This window comes from Cetorhinus maximus, chromosome 14 (genome assembly GCF_964194155.1).
Source record: "Cetorhinus maximus chromosome 14, sCetMax3.hap1.1, whole genome shotgun sequence".
Classification (NCBI taxonomy): domain Eukaryota; kingdom Metazoa; phylum Chordata; class Chondrichthyes; order Lamniformes; family Cetorhinidae; genus Cetorhinus; species Cetorhinus maximus.
The window spans coordinates 29,124,995-29,141,059 of NC_135892.1; the positions used below are offsets into that span (position 1 = coordinate 29,124,995).

At 45.7% G+C, this 16,065-nt stretch overlaps 1 protein-coding gene across 3 annotated transcripts in view; it reads left to right on the forward strand.

The window, feature by feature from the left end:
- The window catches only part of prkn (parkin RBR E3 ubiquitin protein ligase), a 1,436,175-nt gene that overhangs the window by 1,308,493 nt on the left and 111,617 nt on the right, over positions 1-16,065 (forward strand). The window lies entirely within an intron of this gene.

Below are 16,065 nucleotides of genomic sequence, written 5' to 3' on the forward strand. Positions count from 1 at the left end.
CCCCTCCCTCCCCCTCTCTCCCCTACCTCTCCCTCCCTTCTTCCACAACCCCCTCTCTCTCTCAATCCCCTGCCTCTCTCCCTACCCCTTCTCTCTCTAATTAAAATATTTTTTTCCCTGTCCATCCAACCTTACGGTTGACGGGCAGGCGAAAAGGCCAAGTGGCCTTTGCATTTTTTTGGCAACCTCATCCACAGGTGGGTTGGGGTTTCCAAAAGCAAATAAAAATCAAATAAAAACTTTATTTTTTCATTAATAACATGTCCCTGCTCATGTGACAGTGCCCCATGAGGAGACATGTTTCATCACATTTGTAAAATCTTTAATATTTTTTTAAAAATCAGTTCATCTCCCTGAGGCAGTTCTCGGCTTGCACTCCTACCCCCGCCTGCGCAGGAAACGCTGAGCGCTACTGCTCACTTTCCACGCTGGGTGGGCCTTAATTGGCCCGCCAGCGTGAAATTACCTTCCAGGCCCAATCGTAGGCGTCAAGTAGCTTCCCGACTGCCCCCGCCGAGCTCACATGCCATGGGCAAAATGCTGCCCAGAATTTCGCAAATGAGTGCAAGTTAACACTACTGCGCACAGAATTCTGTCAATGTTTTCTGGTAGGGACTTCAATGCTTGATAAGGAGACGAGGAGACCAAACAAATCTCCATGTGAGGTCTGACAAAGGCTTCGGTCAACCGCACACGCACCTCTTTAATCCTACACTCAGTCAAGTATAACTTGCCCGTTGACTCCTTACTTGCAGCCTTCACCTGCATGTTAGCTCAAAATGACAAATCACCAAGAAAGGCCATTAACGATTGGATGTGCCCGCCACAGCTTTCTCCAGATATGTAGGGAAGCCTCTCATTTTCTACTGTTAATAAGACAGTTTGGAGCAAGGGTGGGGAACTTTCTTCTTATCAAGGGCCCTCACACTCAGTTGCAGGCCACACACACATAAGAACCCACTTAATTTACTTTTTTCTGAGAGAGAATACAGAAACATTCAACTCACCCCACTGCTTTAATGCATTGGCTGAGGTTGCTTTCCCTTGATGAGTAGCACAGCTTCTGAGTCTCAATCACAGCAGAAATTCAGCTCAACTTTTTGCTTGCTTTCCACTCCCATTCCCTCTCTGACTTTCTCTCTCTCCTTTCCCACTTTGTCTGTGTCTTTCTCTCTCTCCTTTCCTGCTTTGTCTGTGTCTCTCTCCCTACTCTGTCTCTGTCTCTCTCCTTTCCCACTCTGTCTGCCTGTCCCTCTCTCTCTCTCTCCTTTCCCGCTTTGTCTGTGTCTCTCTCTCCCTCTCCTTTCCCACTCTTTCCCGGGTATCCTGCCCCCTTTCTCCCCCACCCCGGGTTGCTCACAATTCACCACCTGATCGGCAGCCGGCAGCTTCCTGACCCTGACTTGTGCTCCTGCTCCCAGATCTCAGGCCTCGCTTCTGAGGTATCATCCTCAGAGATGAGGTTGGAGATGGAGCTGTGGCTGGTCTTCATGTAGGCCTTTTCTTTCTGGTTACTGGAATGGAGCAAGGAAAGATTTAGTGGATGCCTAACTCCTTAATTAAAAGCAATAATTAACTCCTTAATTAAAAGCAATAATTAAAAGCTTCTCATGGATGTATATGTAATGAGCTGAACAGCAGTAATCACTCCCGCTTCCATGCCTGCCACCAAACTTAGACTCTAGGACAGAAGAATCAGGCCCCTATCTCTCCATCCTTCTCCAGCTCTACAACTCCACGAGGTCTCTGCCGTCCTCCAATTCTTGTCTCTTGGACATCCCCAATTTCCAGCACTCCACCATTGGAAGCCTTGCTTTGAGTTACTTAGGCCTTAAATTCTGGATTCCTTTTCTAAACTTCTCCACCTCTCCACTTCTCTGTCTTCCTTTAAGACTCTCCTCAAAAACTATTGCTGTGGTCAAGCAACTGCCCTAATATCTACTTATGTGGCTTGATGTTGAATAATTGTTTGATTCCGCTCCTGTGAACTACTTTGGGATAAAAAATGAATGATGAAGAGTCATTCGGACTCGAAATGTTAACTGTATCCCTCTCCACAGATGCTGTCAGACCTGCTGAGTTTTTCCAGGTATTTTTGTTTTTGTTCTAGATTTCCAACATCCGCAGTATTTTGCTTTTAACTACTTTGGGATGTTTTACTACATTCAAGATTCTATATAAATGTAAGTTGATGTTGTACGAAAGCTGGTGGCATCAAGAAAGATGTTTATTTATGTGGATGAATAAATTCACCGTGCATTGGATGAACAAAGGGAACATGGTTCTTTAATTGAGCAGCAGCATCATGTGTCAACTTTGAGTTGTTGATTAAATGCCCTGTAGGCCATATTGCCATTTGTCCCAGTTTAGGTGGCACATAATTGCTCATTGTGGATTGTTTGCCTTACTCTAGGTCTGGCACACAGTGATTCATATCACCCAATTTAGAACTGTCTAAATATCTCACTGAGAAAGCAATTTGTTCCACAGTAGGGTGTCAGATAAGCAGTTGGCCTAAGAAGACATCAAAAGGTGATGCTGAGGAAAGTTATGTTTCTGAGATTTAATGGAAAATCCTACTGAACCATTGCTTTCCCTATGCCTTTGTCTGAAATGTATATCAACGAGGCAGTGCATATCCATCTTGATTTCCAGCTAGACCTGTCAGGTGTCCCACACGGGGTGACAGCCTTTCACTCTTGCTGCTCTTCATTATAGAAATCTTGACATCTCACAAACGTAACTTTAATAGTTTTTAAGTCTCTGAGGCCTTGGCTGCATTTTTAAACTCTGTCGCCAAAAAGTTTGTTCTGAGGATAAGACCCAGAGATAGAGCCCTCCTTCCATTTCCTTTTATTACCTGACATCATCTGTACTTCAGCATGAACAATAATTGAACCTCTTCGGTGTTCGAATCAGCCACCTTGAATTTTTTGCTCCCTTTAGATCTTAAAAAAATATAAAGTGAAATTCTTTTGAAGTTATGTTCTGTGATTTTGACTTTGAAGATTTTTTTTTGACCTTTGTTCTGGCAGTAATGCCGCTGAAAGCCAGTATCTGTTTTCATCTACCTAGACAATATATTATTTTGGTCTTGCTTCCCTCACCCAACAAGTCCTAGAGGTTTGAAAATTGCCCTATACAGTCCTATTAAATTGAATAAGCCATAATAAAACTCGTAACAGGGCTGTCATTCTGTGCAGTGTGAGTAATGTTTTAATCCAGCTTGATATAAAGCCTTTGAAGAAATCCATCAAAATACTAATACTCAGCTGCTGAGCATTTATTATATCAGATTGTCTTAATATAATTATGCTTTGTAACCTCCCTGAAGTGGCAATGAGATCAAATAGTTCTGAATCAAATAACCAAGGTAAGAATTGAAGCTTGTTATGAATGTATATTTGTATGCTATATGTACAGTGACTTTGAAGATTTCAGGATGTCCCAAAGCATTCTAATTCTAATGAAATGCTTTTTGAAGCGCAGGCATTATAATGTTATAAGAAATGCAGCAACCAATTTGCACACAGCAAGCTGCCTCAAATGGCAATGACCCGATAATGTTTTTTAGTGATGTTGCTTGAGGGATAGAGATTGGTCAGGACGTTAGGGAGAACTCCCTGTTCTTCAAAATAGTGTAATGGGATCTTTTACATCCAGTCTAGAGGGCAGAAGAAGCCTTAGTTTAATGTCATATTCAAAAGTCACCACCTCCAACAGTGCAGTTTTCAATACTGCACTGAATTGTCATTCTAAACGTGCGTTCAAGACTCTGGAGAAGGATTTGAATTTACAACCTGCTAACTCAGAAGACAGGCAGCTGCTGTGCCGATGTGAGGTCACTTCAGACCTCCCTGCTCATTGTAGATGGATGGGCACTGAGCTGGGATACTTGATGCCCAGACCATCTCCCACACGAGCAATGACCAGCTGAAGTCAATGCTGCTGTGAGTGCTTGTAAGTCAGAGAACAACCCCAGGAGGCCCTGATTGTTCTCCTGGAGGAGCCTCTCCACGAGATTCACCACTCTCTCCTTGGAGATAGCATGGCACTCGGCCATGAGGCTCATTGCATCGGTGATGCTCCGCGTGGACTCCTCCAGCTCGGGCACCATGCCACGCATTGCCTCATGTATCTCTGCCAGATCCTCCCGCATACCCTGCTGCACTTCCAGCATTTGCTGCATCACGGATGCCTCCAGAGGCATATTATCAGCCGCCAACCGAGCATGTGCCCGGTCCCCAGCAGTCCTCCAACTGCCGGCACCCTGAGCACTCTCTGTCTCTGCCCGCACCTCAGACGAGTGTGAAGTGCCCTCGCCTCCGTGCCCTGGGGCACTAGCCGAACATCTAATTCCCACTGAGGTGTTAGTATCTGCGCTGGTGCCTGTCTGGCAAAGATGGTGTAACACTAGTGAGTGGATTTCCTCTGGGGCCTCGGGGTGACAGGTGGCCCCTCTGCCTCCTCCTCCCTGCCCTGCTCTGGTGATGCTGAAAGGAAGAAAAAGGACATTTGATTAGTTACAATGCAGACAATGTCAATTTGCATGCCGGTCCCCCGGATCATTATGCGCTCATCCTTCCATAATCAATGGTCGACCCATGTTGCAAACTTCAATCACTGAGCATTCAGCACTGCCATGGCTGCTGGGACACACATGGTGACCTGAGTGCTCGGCAAACATACCTCCCCGTGGCACCCCAGCCTCACCGCCACCAGTAGACCTGGGCACATGGTGCCTCTCCAGATCCTCTCCATGGCCTGCTGTTCAAAAGGTGTCAAGATGGTCAACTGGGCCTGGCCTCCACCAGTCTGCATCCGCTCTGTGGAATTGTGCGCAGTCTTCTCCTGAAAAGGAGAGAAGAACATTGGTTAGTCCAGCCTGTACTTGGATTCCCATCGCATCCCCGCCACCCCAACCAGGGTGGGACATTGCAGGACTCCAGTTCTTCGCTATCCCGCAGCTGCCGCACACTCACCTAAAGAAGCCAGGGCTGACCCCTCCCCTTTGCCCAAATGCTGCCTCCTTCACATGTGGCACCACAAGGTGTAACTTTGCTAAGCAAGGAGGCAAAAGCACGTGGAGCGCAGAGACCATCAGATGGATTGGTGTCCCACCACCTGGAAGCTCCCCTCCCAGCATGTTAGCACCCTGACTTTAACATGCTTCCCAGTCCCAGCACTATGCCTAGGTGCAGATCCTTGAGTTTCACCCACATTCTATACTCTGGGTGTCAGTGTCACACATGCTGGGGGTGCAGAACCTATCCTAGCTCAATCCTCTCAGGGTGAACTAGGCATGGGCAATAGCTGCTGGCACACCCAGCAAGGGATACATGCCGTGAAGGATCAATACCGTTACTGTACTCAGAGTTTCTGGGTGGGGGGGAAAGGGTGACGGCTGCATTAAGTGACCTCAGCCAATATGATATTCACCCTTCCCGAGCACAAGAGGTCATTGAATCTTTTTCGGCTCTGGACCCATGTGGTTGCATCACATCATGGGAGTTAACACTCTCGGCCACCACCTCCCACGCACGTTTGGTCAGGTAGGGAGGCCTCCTCCTCCTGTCCCTTGGAAACAGGACCTCCTGCCGTGCTGCCACCTCCTCCAGGAGGGCAGCTAGGTACTCATCGGAGAAACGAGGGGCACACTGCCCCGCTGCCCTACCCTCCGGCCTGGCCTGCCCCGTTGCCCTAGCCTCCGGCCTGGCCTGCCCTGCTGCCCTAGCCTCCGGCCTGGCCTGCTCCGCTGCCCAAGCCTCCGGCCTGGCCTGCCCTGCTGCCCTAGCCTCCGGCCTGGCCTGCTCCGCTGCCCTACCCTCTGGCCTGGCCTACCCTGCTGGCCTACCCTCCGGACTTGCGTGCTGAACAAAAGCTCCCTGCTGAGCCCTTCTGCAGGCCATTGAGAGCAGCCTTGCAAAGTACACCAGGCCTTCATTTAAACAGGCCGTCAGGTTGCCATTGGACCCAGCAGTTTGTGCACGCCCGCCACCGCCTGCCCACTCCCGCTATCCTCGGGAGTTGAGAAATACGCTGGACGGGCCTTAATTGGCCCTCCTGCATAAAATGTGGTGTGGACCCGATCGCGGGCGGCGATCAGGCCCACGCCTGCTCCCACTCGGCCCGCCCTCCCCCAAGTCTCTGAGTTCAGCAAAGGGAAAAATAAATTGATTAATAATTAATTTCGCCTACTTTGGGTGCCTTGCGACCATCCAATTTCCTAAACAGCAAGCCTGAGGTTCTTTTCCATGCGCCCCAACTTACAACGCTATATCACTGATTAAATTAAGTTGGCATCCGGCCAACTTTCGCAGCCATTGCAGACCCTTCTTCAGACAGGAGCCGCCATCGCCATTTTGGAAAGCCCACTAAAAACCAGCAAGCACAAGAAGATCCATTGTTTGGAAGTGAATGGTGGCGCCGTTTTGGAAGTCTGTAATCTCTTAAAGCTGTACCCACATTTTTAAAAATCTTCAAAATGGGTCACAACCCCACACTTTCAGACCCAATGGAATTCACCCATGGCCCAGGCCAGCCACAGAATTTGAGTCTTCGGAGGAAAAGATTTTTAAGGTACAGCATTGCTACAGGCCTAAATAAAAAATCATAAGCAGAACAAGTCAATACACTTCTTTACTCGATTGGGACAATCGCAGACGACATCATTGCACGACAAGCCAGCGATGAGTAATCTGCCAAATTTGATGATGTTTTAAAATCCTTCGACGTTTATTTCAACCTGAGATCCATTAAAATATTGGAGAGAGCCAAATTTAATAAGAGAGTCCAACTACTATGTCAGGGGAACCTGTCAATTCCTTTATAAACAATCTCTGCAACCTGGCAGGGGGATGTGAATATGGTGATTTAAAGTCTGAGCTCATCTGAGACAGAATCATGATGGCTATTGCAGACAGTTTACTCTCTGACCTCATAGAAGCTAAAGATGGTCTTACTCTAGACAAGACAATGCAGCTAGTTAGACTATCTGAGCTATGTGAACAACACAAGACCATCCTAAGGAGAGAGGACACCACTTGGGGCAGAAACCAACCCTCAGTCCACCACAACAGTTCACAGAAACACAGGGACCATCCAATTTTTGAACTGCCCGACAGAGCGGCCTTGCCAGCGCTGCAGTGTAAAGCACCCTCACAGGAAAGATCAACGTCCTGAGAGCACTGCCCAATGCTTCCACTGCAACCAACAGGGAAACTTTGGTAAACTATGCAAGTCAAAACCCCAGCACCAAAGGTAATCCACGAGGTCAAGACCGAAGACTCCGAAGACACACAGCCATTCTTCTTGGGGGAGATCAGAGAATGCGGTTCTTCGTTTTGGAATGTTGACATCCTGGCAAATGGTCATCTAACAAATATTAAATTAGATTCAGGTGCCAGCGTGACCATCCTGCCAAACCAGGAACCATAGGTCTCTGGATTCAAACGACGGACACTCCACTTTAGGGAAGAGGGGGAGTCCAACTCACGGTCATTGGCATGATCCTTGAACCAGTGAGTTATTGTGGCACACAGACCTTTGAGCTGACGTGCATTGTCCAGAATCAGCCTTTCTCTCTTCTAAGCAGGGATGCCTGCGTAGCCTAAGATCTCCTCCAGACTGCAGAAGGTGTCAAGCTGTCATTAGCCAGCCAGAATGGCATGTTCCTGTGTCCTCAAATACTAAACAGTATTCAGACTCTGGGCGGGATTTTCCAGTCCCAGCCCGCCGCCAGGATCATCTGGTCCTGCCAAAAGTCAATGGGCTGGACTGTCGAATCTCCCCCTTTGGTACCACCACAACATGACCAAAAAATCCCGGCCTCTGATTTTACCTGCGATCTCTCTTCCCTTTTTGCAGAGCTGGTTTGTCCATCATCATTCCAGGTTCTTGAAAGTCCCCAGTAGTTTAACAAACCCGCTGCACACAAGATGACCATAGGAAGCGGTGCCAGAGAAGGATCAACAGTCTGAGTAGCCTCTACCTCCAATACAATGATGGTACAGTTGATGGACACACCAACAACTGTGCACACAGCATGTTCCAACTAACATGCCAGAACTACAAGGGATGCTGATACCTCGCAGCAGTCTCGCACCATCAGCAACAATAAACAGAGGTGAGCATGCTACTCAGTCTTCTTGCCACAGGAACTCCCTTCTTCAACTTCAGAGAGCTTCCCGACAGCCCAAATGGAAAAAGGAGAAAAGGCATCGCCAAGCAAATAAATACCATTTTCACTCACCCTGCAAGAAACGATCAGGAGTGATAACAACCATGTACTCCAAACCAGCCAAACCAACCAGGCGGTTTAACATAAAGCAATGGAAGAAATGGATAAAACCATGCCAGACCTACCTCTAAGCCAACGTCACAAATCAGAACCACCAGCGCCTACCATTCTCCTGACAGAATGGCAAAAGAGATGCTGTTTTAAGGCTTCCAGACCATCTTAACCTCTACTTCAAAGATTTGAAGGGGGGAGATGGGGTAGCGAGGATGTTGTTAATATTAACACTGTAATAGCAATAATGTTGGAATGGCATGAAGGCTGTAACTATAAGGTAAATGCACGAGGCTTATAACAATATAAGACTTGAAGTAAACTAAAGTAACTCAATATCCATAGGACAAAGATTTGGGGCGAGGTGTAGCAGTAGGGTCTAGTACACAACAGGGCTGATGTGGGACTGAATACAGTATCACCCACACAGTGATGTAAGAGGTCACATGACCCAGAGCCGTCATCAGTGTAGAGATAGACAGAGACGTGTAAAGACCTAGGATGAAGTCAGCTCCATACCTGTATCCCCTGCTGGATATACATATATAGTTATGAGTTGTTAATAAAGACTTCTTGTTAATATATTCAAAACTACAAAGTCTACTTCATGGGGGAGAATTTCCCCCCATCAGGGGGGTTGCACGAGGGTGGGTGGGGACAGGCGCAAACCCGATTGGCAGCCCCGGTTGGGTCCATGCCGCCATTTTACATGGACAGGCCAATTAAGGCCCACCCAGCGCCCAGCGTGACGCACGCCCAGAAGCACTGAGCGCTCCCTGTGCGGGCAGGGGGGGGATTCCCTGGGTCGGAGCCTGCACTCTTTTGCGTGCTAAAGGGTGCAGAAATCTCCCTGAGTGACAGAGGTGACTCAGGGAAATTAGTTTAAGTTCCAAAAATTTAAATAAAGAAATGAAACAAATTTTGGAAGCAGCTCAATTTATTACTTTAATTGATTTTTAATTGGCCTTAATAGGCCTTTGAAAGTTCGGTGGGCACGCAGCCGAATCGGTTGCGCACCCGCCAAACTGAAAATCTAAATGACGCGCGGTGACGTCGGGATGCACGCCCAACGTCACCCTGCGTCATTTTACGTCTCGGCGAGCGGGCCCTGCTCCCGCTAGCCAAGCCGAAAATTCAAGCCATGGTGTTTGAAGCAGGATTTTTCAATGATGCCAAATCCCGGCACTTCACACCATCCCTAGAACAATTGCTACAGGGGCTCAAGGGAACACTTGGCTCTGCCGAGGCCAAAGTTGCTCCCCTGAAGTCAATAGATGGTGAAGTATTCACTGACAGAAATAAACAGATGTCCTCTTGGGCCGAACACTACTGTGTTCACTTGAGCTCAAAAAAGCCATAAACCACCTAGTGAACGGAAGGGCACCTGGCAAGAATGGAATCCCAGCTGAACTCCTCAAGCACGGAAAGTTCCATCTATTGTCACATCTTTATGATCTTCTCCTCTGTTGGAAAAAGGCTCTGATCCACAGGACCGTGATACCAAAATCGTCACACAATGCAAAAACAAAGGCAACAGAGGAGACTGCAACAACTACAGAGGCATCACTCCTTAGCGTTATGGGGAAGGCCTTTGCTAGGGTCATACTTAAACTCCATCTACTTGCAACAAAAACAGAAAATGCCAGAAGAACTCAGCAGGCCTAACAGCATCTGTGGAGAGAAAGACAGAGATTAATGTTTCGAGTCCGTATGTGGACTCAAAACATTAACTCTGTTTTTTATCTCTCCACAGATGCTGTTAGACCTGCTGAGTTTTTCCAGCATTTTCTGTTTTTGTTTCAGATTTCCAGCATCCACAGTATTTTGCTTTTATCCATCTACTTGCAGACTGCTTGTACCCGGAAGCACAGTGTAGTTTTTGTGCTAGTAGATCTACTGTGGACATGATCTTCACCATACGTTAGCTGCAAGAGAAATATAGAGAACAGGATATATGCCTTTACCTTTTGTAGGTCTCACTAAGGCATTCAACACTGTCAGCAGAGCAGGACTCTACAAGATTCTAGGAAAATTGGCTGTCCATCAAAGCTTCTCAGTTGCATCATTCCTTCCATGACAACATGCATTGAACTGTACAGTTTGAAGGTACAACTTCCAACAGTTTTAGAGTAAAGAATGGAGTGAAACAGGGCTGTGCCCTAGCTCCCACTCTTCTTCTCCATGCACCTGACCTTTGCTTTTCCTGGAGATATGGAAGAAGTCTTCTTGCACACTCAGTCAGACAGCAAGCTCTAGAATCTAAGACCGAAAGGAAAGACAAAAACAAATCCTGTCTTGTTCAGAGAACTCCTCTACATGCACAATGCTGTGCTAGTCACCCACACGGAGACTCAGCTGCAAAGACTCATGGACTGTCTCTCCCATGCCTGTAACTTGTTCTCCCTGACCATTAGTGTCAAGAAAAAGGTCAGGGCTGGGGGGCTCAAAGATGTCCTTTGAGGCTGGGAGGAACAATCCTGCTCCCCCTGGTCCACAAAGAGCTTAAAACCAGGTAAGAGTTCTAAGACTGGGCTTCTTCTAGCTAGGTGGATCCTCCTGCAGTTTTGCTGTTGCCAGATAACAGACAACACAGGACTCCACTGTGTGGAAGTGAAAATTAAGTTGTAGCAGTGATGAAATCATCAGGTCATGACCTTTGCATGTTAAATTGATCCACATGTGTTTTTAGTGGGAGCTTCATCTACAGCGTAAATCACCACTATAAATACTATGACAGCCAGGAATGGGGTTGAGTTGTTTTAAACATTTTAAATTCTAAGATTCTGCACATTTTATAATAGTGCTTTATTGTAGCCTGAAAGACTGCAATAAAGGCAAGCTGTTGTTATACGTGACAAAGTATGCAAATTAAATTTCACTTCAATTCTGAATCATTACTTCAAAGGAATTTTTTGACTTCCACTGTTTTGCTGTTTAGAAGAAATACTGAGATTAACTTTCCATGTCTGTGCTGGTAGACAGATGCCTCGCCTGAAACCCTGGAACTCTGTGCCTAGTACCACTGTAGAAATACCTTCACCACACAGTTCAAGGAGACAGTTCACCACCACATTCTCAAGGGCAATTACAAATGGGTTATAATTGTTGGCCTTGCCAGTGATGCCCTCATCCCGCAAACAAAGAATGAATAATAAATAAATAAAGCCACCCTCAAAAAAATTTCACAATCACATTCAAAGTAAGGAAATTCATGCAGAAATATATTTAAAGCAGGCCATGGGATGAGGAAGTTAGCTAAGTGACAGGAAGCAGAGTGTAGTGGTGAATGGTTGTTTTTGAGTCTGGTGGAAGGTATACAGTAGTGTTCTGCAGGCAATGATACTAGGACCACTGTTTTTCTTGACCTATTTTAATGAAGTAGACTTGGGTGTATAGGGCACAACTCAAAATTTACAGATGGTACAAAACTTTGAGGTATTGTGAAATGTGAGGAGGACAATGATAAACTTGGAGAACATAAAAAGCTGATGGACATATGGCAGAAGCAATTTAACGTGGAGAAGTGTGAAATGATACATTTTGGTAAGAAGAACAAGGAGAGGCAATATATACCAAAGAGTACAATTCCAAAGTGGGTGCAGGAACAGAAAGACCTGGAGGACTATGTGCACAAATCTTTGAAGCTGACATGGCAGGTTGTGAAAGTGATTAAAAAGGAATACTGAACCTTGGACTTTATAAAGAGCAACATGGGGCCAGACGTTCCCATCCTGACTCGGGGCCAAAGTGCATCGGATGCACATTTAAAAATGAAGGCTGGGACCCAAATCCAAGATGCATGCCTGGTGCCAGCAGATTTCATCAGAGTGGGATAAGAGGGCAGATCAGGAGCCTGTGCACTGCTGTCTCAACGTTGGCAGCACCATTGTAGAAGTGGGTATTTTAGACTTTCCCTAATTAAGATGGAGTCAGGCCAGTTTTGGGAGGTGATATTAATCACACCAGCAGAGAGATGTTGTGATACATGGGTGAACCATGGTTTGGAGGTGGGAACTATATGAAACGTCAGTGCAAAAGGTGTTGCTTACTTCACATGGCATAATGAAATTCTGTAGCATAAGCTATATCTGTTTCTAATACAGTAATTTGTTTTGAAAAAGTAAATGATCACTAACATGATGTGATTGCCAGGTTGTTGCTTCTGACAACTGGTAAGCTGTCAGGGGAAAGAACAACATTGTGAAAGTGGAAAAGTCTTCAGGTGTATTCTATTACACTACCTACTGAATAAAGTGCTATTCTGTGTTGTGCACTATTCAGACCCAGAGATGACAGTGTGAAATGACCGCATTGCTTTTTTTTCTTTAAGTTCAGCTTAGCCATCTGTTTGGCTGTTTCAGATTTAGGAGCTTTCTAAATGTTATTATCGGGCTCGTGGGTTCTGTTTATAGCAGATACTGGGTGAGTGGTTTGCGGGGTTGTGAGGGGTATGGAGTGAGTAGGAGTGAGGGAGGAAAGGGAGTGGGGGAGTGATGATCAGAGGGCCTCACACTTCCTCCAGAACTAGCTTGATGTCTCACCAAACGGAGGCAATTCTTTTAACCTGGCCACCTTGGCATTATCTCAGTCTTTGCCTAGGACCTGCTGCTGGAGGTACAGGCCCAACATTAGGCCATCTATTCCTCTGCCAGGTGAAAATAACATCGGCAAGCACTATCAGGTAGGAGACAGGATCGTAACACGGAAAATCTCCAGACTCCCAATTCCCGCCTCAAAAATTAAAAATCGGGTCAAGGGAGTAAAAAAATCAAGGAAGCTATAGTGAAGCTTTACAAAACTCTGATTCAGCCTCAACTGGAGTATTGTTTCCAATTCTGGGCCCTGCACTTTAGGAACAATGTGAAGATTTCAGAGACGGTCAAGAAAAGATTTACAAAAATCTATTTCATGGATGGATTGGAGAAGCTAAGGTAGTTTTCCTAAGAAAAAAGGTTGAGAGGAAATTTGATAGAAGAATTTAAAATCAGAGCAGATAGGGAGAAATTGTTCCCATTTGTAGAAGAGTCGACAACCAAAGGACACAAATTTAAAGTGATTGGCAAAAGAACCAAAGGCAAGTTGGAGAAACATGTTTTTGTGCCGCAGGCGGTATTACCTAAAAGGGTGCAGATTCAAACATGGCTTCCAAAGGGAAATTGGATAAGCATCCTGAACAGAAAAAATTTGCAGGGCTATAGGGCGAGGACCAGGCGTCGAACTAGCTAAATGCTCTTGCAGAGAGATGGCACTGACACAACGGGTGGGATTTTCCAGTCGCACCCACCGCCGTTCCGGATATTTCTGCCTGAAGCCAATGGACCTTTTGTTGGTCCGTCAAATTTTCCGTCCCACCCACAACGATTCCTGTAGTGGGCAGGACCGGAAAATACTGCCCAATGTGTCAAATGGCCTCTTCTGGAATGTTGTAACCATTCAATAATTCTGTAATTGTATAAAATTCAGTCATAGAGAATTATTGTTCAACAAGCATTTTTTGTTTTATTCCATGCATTCTGGTGGATGTATTCCTGGAGGTTTCAACACATGACCTTCCACCTCCACCTGCCTTGCCCGGTCAAACACCATTTTCCCTTTTCCAATATTTTTATATCTAATAATCTAAAGTGTTCAAAGAAAGTTTTTTTTAAAACATGTAATTTTTAATGCCCCTATGATTTTCCCCTGGGTCGCTCACATTGATGTCCAGGAGATTAATTCCTGAAGACTCCAGGACATTCCTGCAGGCTTGGTAAGCCTAATTTTATCCACTTCAATTTTTTTGAATGGTTTTAAGTCGTAAATATTAATGAACTAATTAGGTATACTGATTTGAAAGTGTTATTGTGAAGCATGAGAATTATTATTAATGGAGATATGCACATAAACCAGGAATGAGTATATGCTGATGCAGCTGCTTTGCACTGTAACCTTTCCAAGCTAGTTATCCCTCCAGTGTTATCAGCAAATTGTTTTAATATAGTAATGAAAATATGAATCAGAAAAATTGAATGGAACAGAAAGGTATTAACTGTTAACAAAATTGTAACTTAAAAAAATTGATGCCACCTGCTAGGGACCTAGTGATGTAAAAACTGTCACAGCAGTACCTCTTCAATCCCACCCCCAAAAAATTGAGAACTATAACCTCCTTGAAATTAATTATGGAATGCAAATCATTTGCAGGAAAGAGAATATATCATGGAGACCTTGGATTGATTACAAACAGCAATCTAATCAAGGGGTTCAGATGTCAGAAAGCTCCACTCCACCGCAGCTGCTGCCTGCTCCATGTTCGTCTGCATGTTGTCAGACCTGAATTCAAGGAAGAGCCTGTCTCAGGGGAAGGGCAAAGCCTTTGAGCTTGTTAGACCATAACGTTATCAGCAAACCTTCATATGTCAAAAATGTTCTTTGTGTTCTTTATATGGAAATCTTTAGAGGGTTGCTGTCCCTGATGTTCATTTCATTCATACTCGGGTGCAGAGCTTGGAGAAGAGAACATTTCTCTTCAGTTTACTGAGGTAGTATTACTTTGGCTGTCCTAACAAGATAAATTATTTTACAACAACAACTTGCACTTTAACATAGTAAAACATGTCAAGGCACTTCACTGAAACATAATAAAAACTAACACTAAGCCAAATCATGAGACATTAGGATTGGTCATTAAATTGGTCAAAGAGTTAGAGCTTAAAGGAGGAAGGAGAGATGGAGAGGGTTAGGGGAGGAGAGTCTTCAAAGCAAAAGCCTCATCTGCAACTGGTAAAAAGATCGCTACGATGAATAGTGGCTGAATTTTGCATGGGGGCAGGGTTCCATCCCCCTGGAGTAAATATCAGGGGTTCCCGCTTGGCTGGCTTGCCTCACAGCAATTTATTTTTTATAGTTTTTATTTAAATAATAAGTATGGATGACAGCAGCTGAATAATTGGCTCAGAGGAGTCAGTGAGACTGACAGCATTAAGTGGATGAATTAATATGTAATGATCTGAATCACTGAAGCTCCTTACACTAATGACCATGAGTGCAATTTTCCTGCATTAATTATTAAATAGGAGGGGAACATAATCCAATTCCCATGAATTGTTAGGCTTAGCAAACTTTTCATGGCTTTTTCCAAGCACTTGTTGTTCATACACAAATGTGCAGAAAACAGCCCAGCTCAAAATGAAAAATCATGGACCAGAACTCCGAGGAGTGGAGGCACAGTCAGATTGACACTCTGCTCCTTTGCAGTTACCTTGTCGGGGGCTGCACATTTCGCACACGACCTTCCGACTCAGGGCAGGTAAAGTAAGTGGAATGCAGCGGATTCCCCAAGGCCTTCAGTGCAGGGTAGCAATGTCAGAGGAAAGGTAGCCATGCCCCCTTTTTACAGCACTAACTGTTGTAAAGCAGGTAAGTTTTAAGGTCCAGCCACATTGAGAAGCCAGGGAGAAATTAATGTGTAAGGTAAGTGGGTAGGGGTGGGGTGGGGAGTGTTGGGTGGTTCCTTGGGGAGGGGTGTGGGAGGGGTCAGGCGGTATGTCAGGGTGGGTCGGGTGGTCATTTGGGGCTTTAGGATAGGGGGGTTGGATGGTCAGCCAGGGAGCGTCGGGCGGTTAGTTGGGAGGCTGGTTTGGGTCGGGGGCGTTCGGGTGGTCAGTCAAGGGATTGGGGTGAGAGGGTCGGGGTGGGTTAGGTGGTTAGTTGGTCAGGATGGGTTAGGTGGTCAGCTGGGGGTGATGGTTAGTCAGGGGGTTGGGGTTTGTCAGGAGTGAGTGGGGTAATCAGGG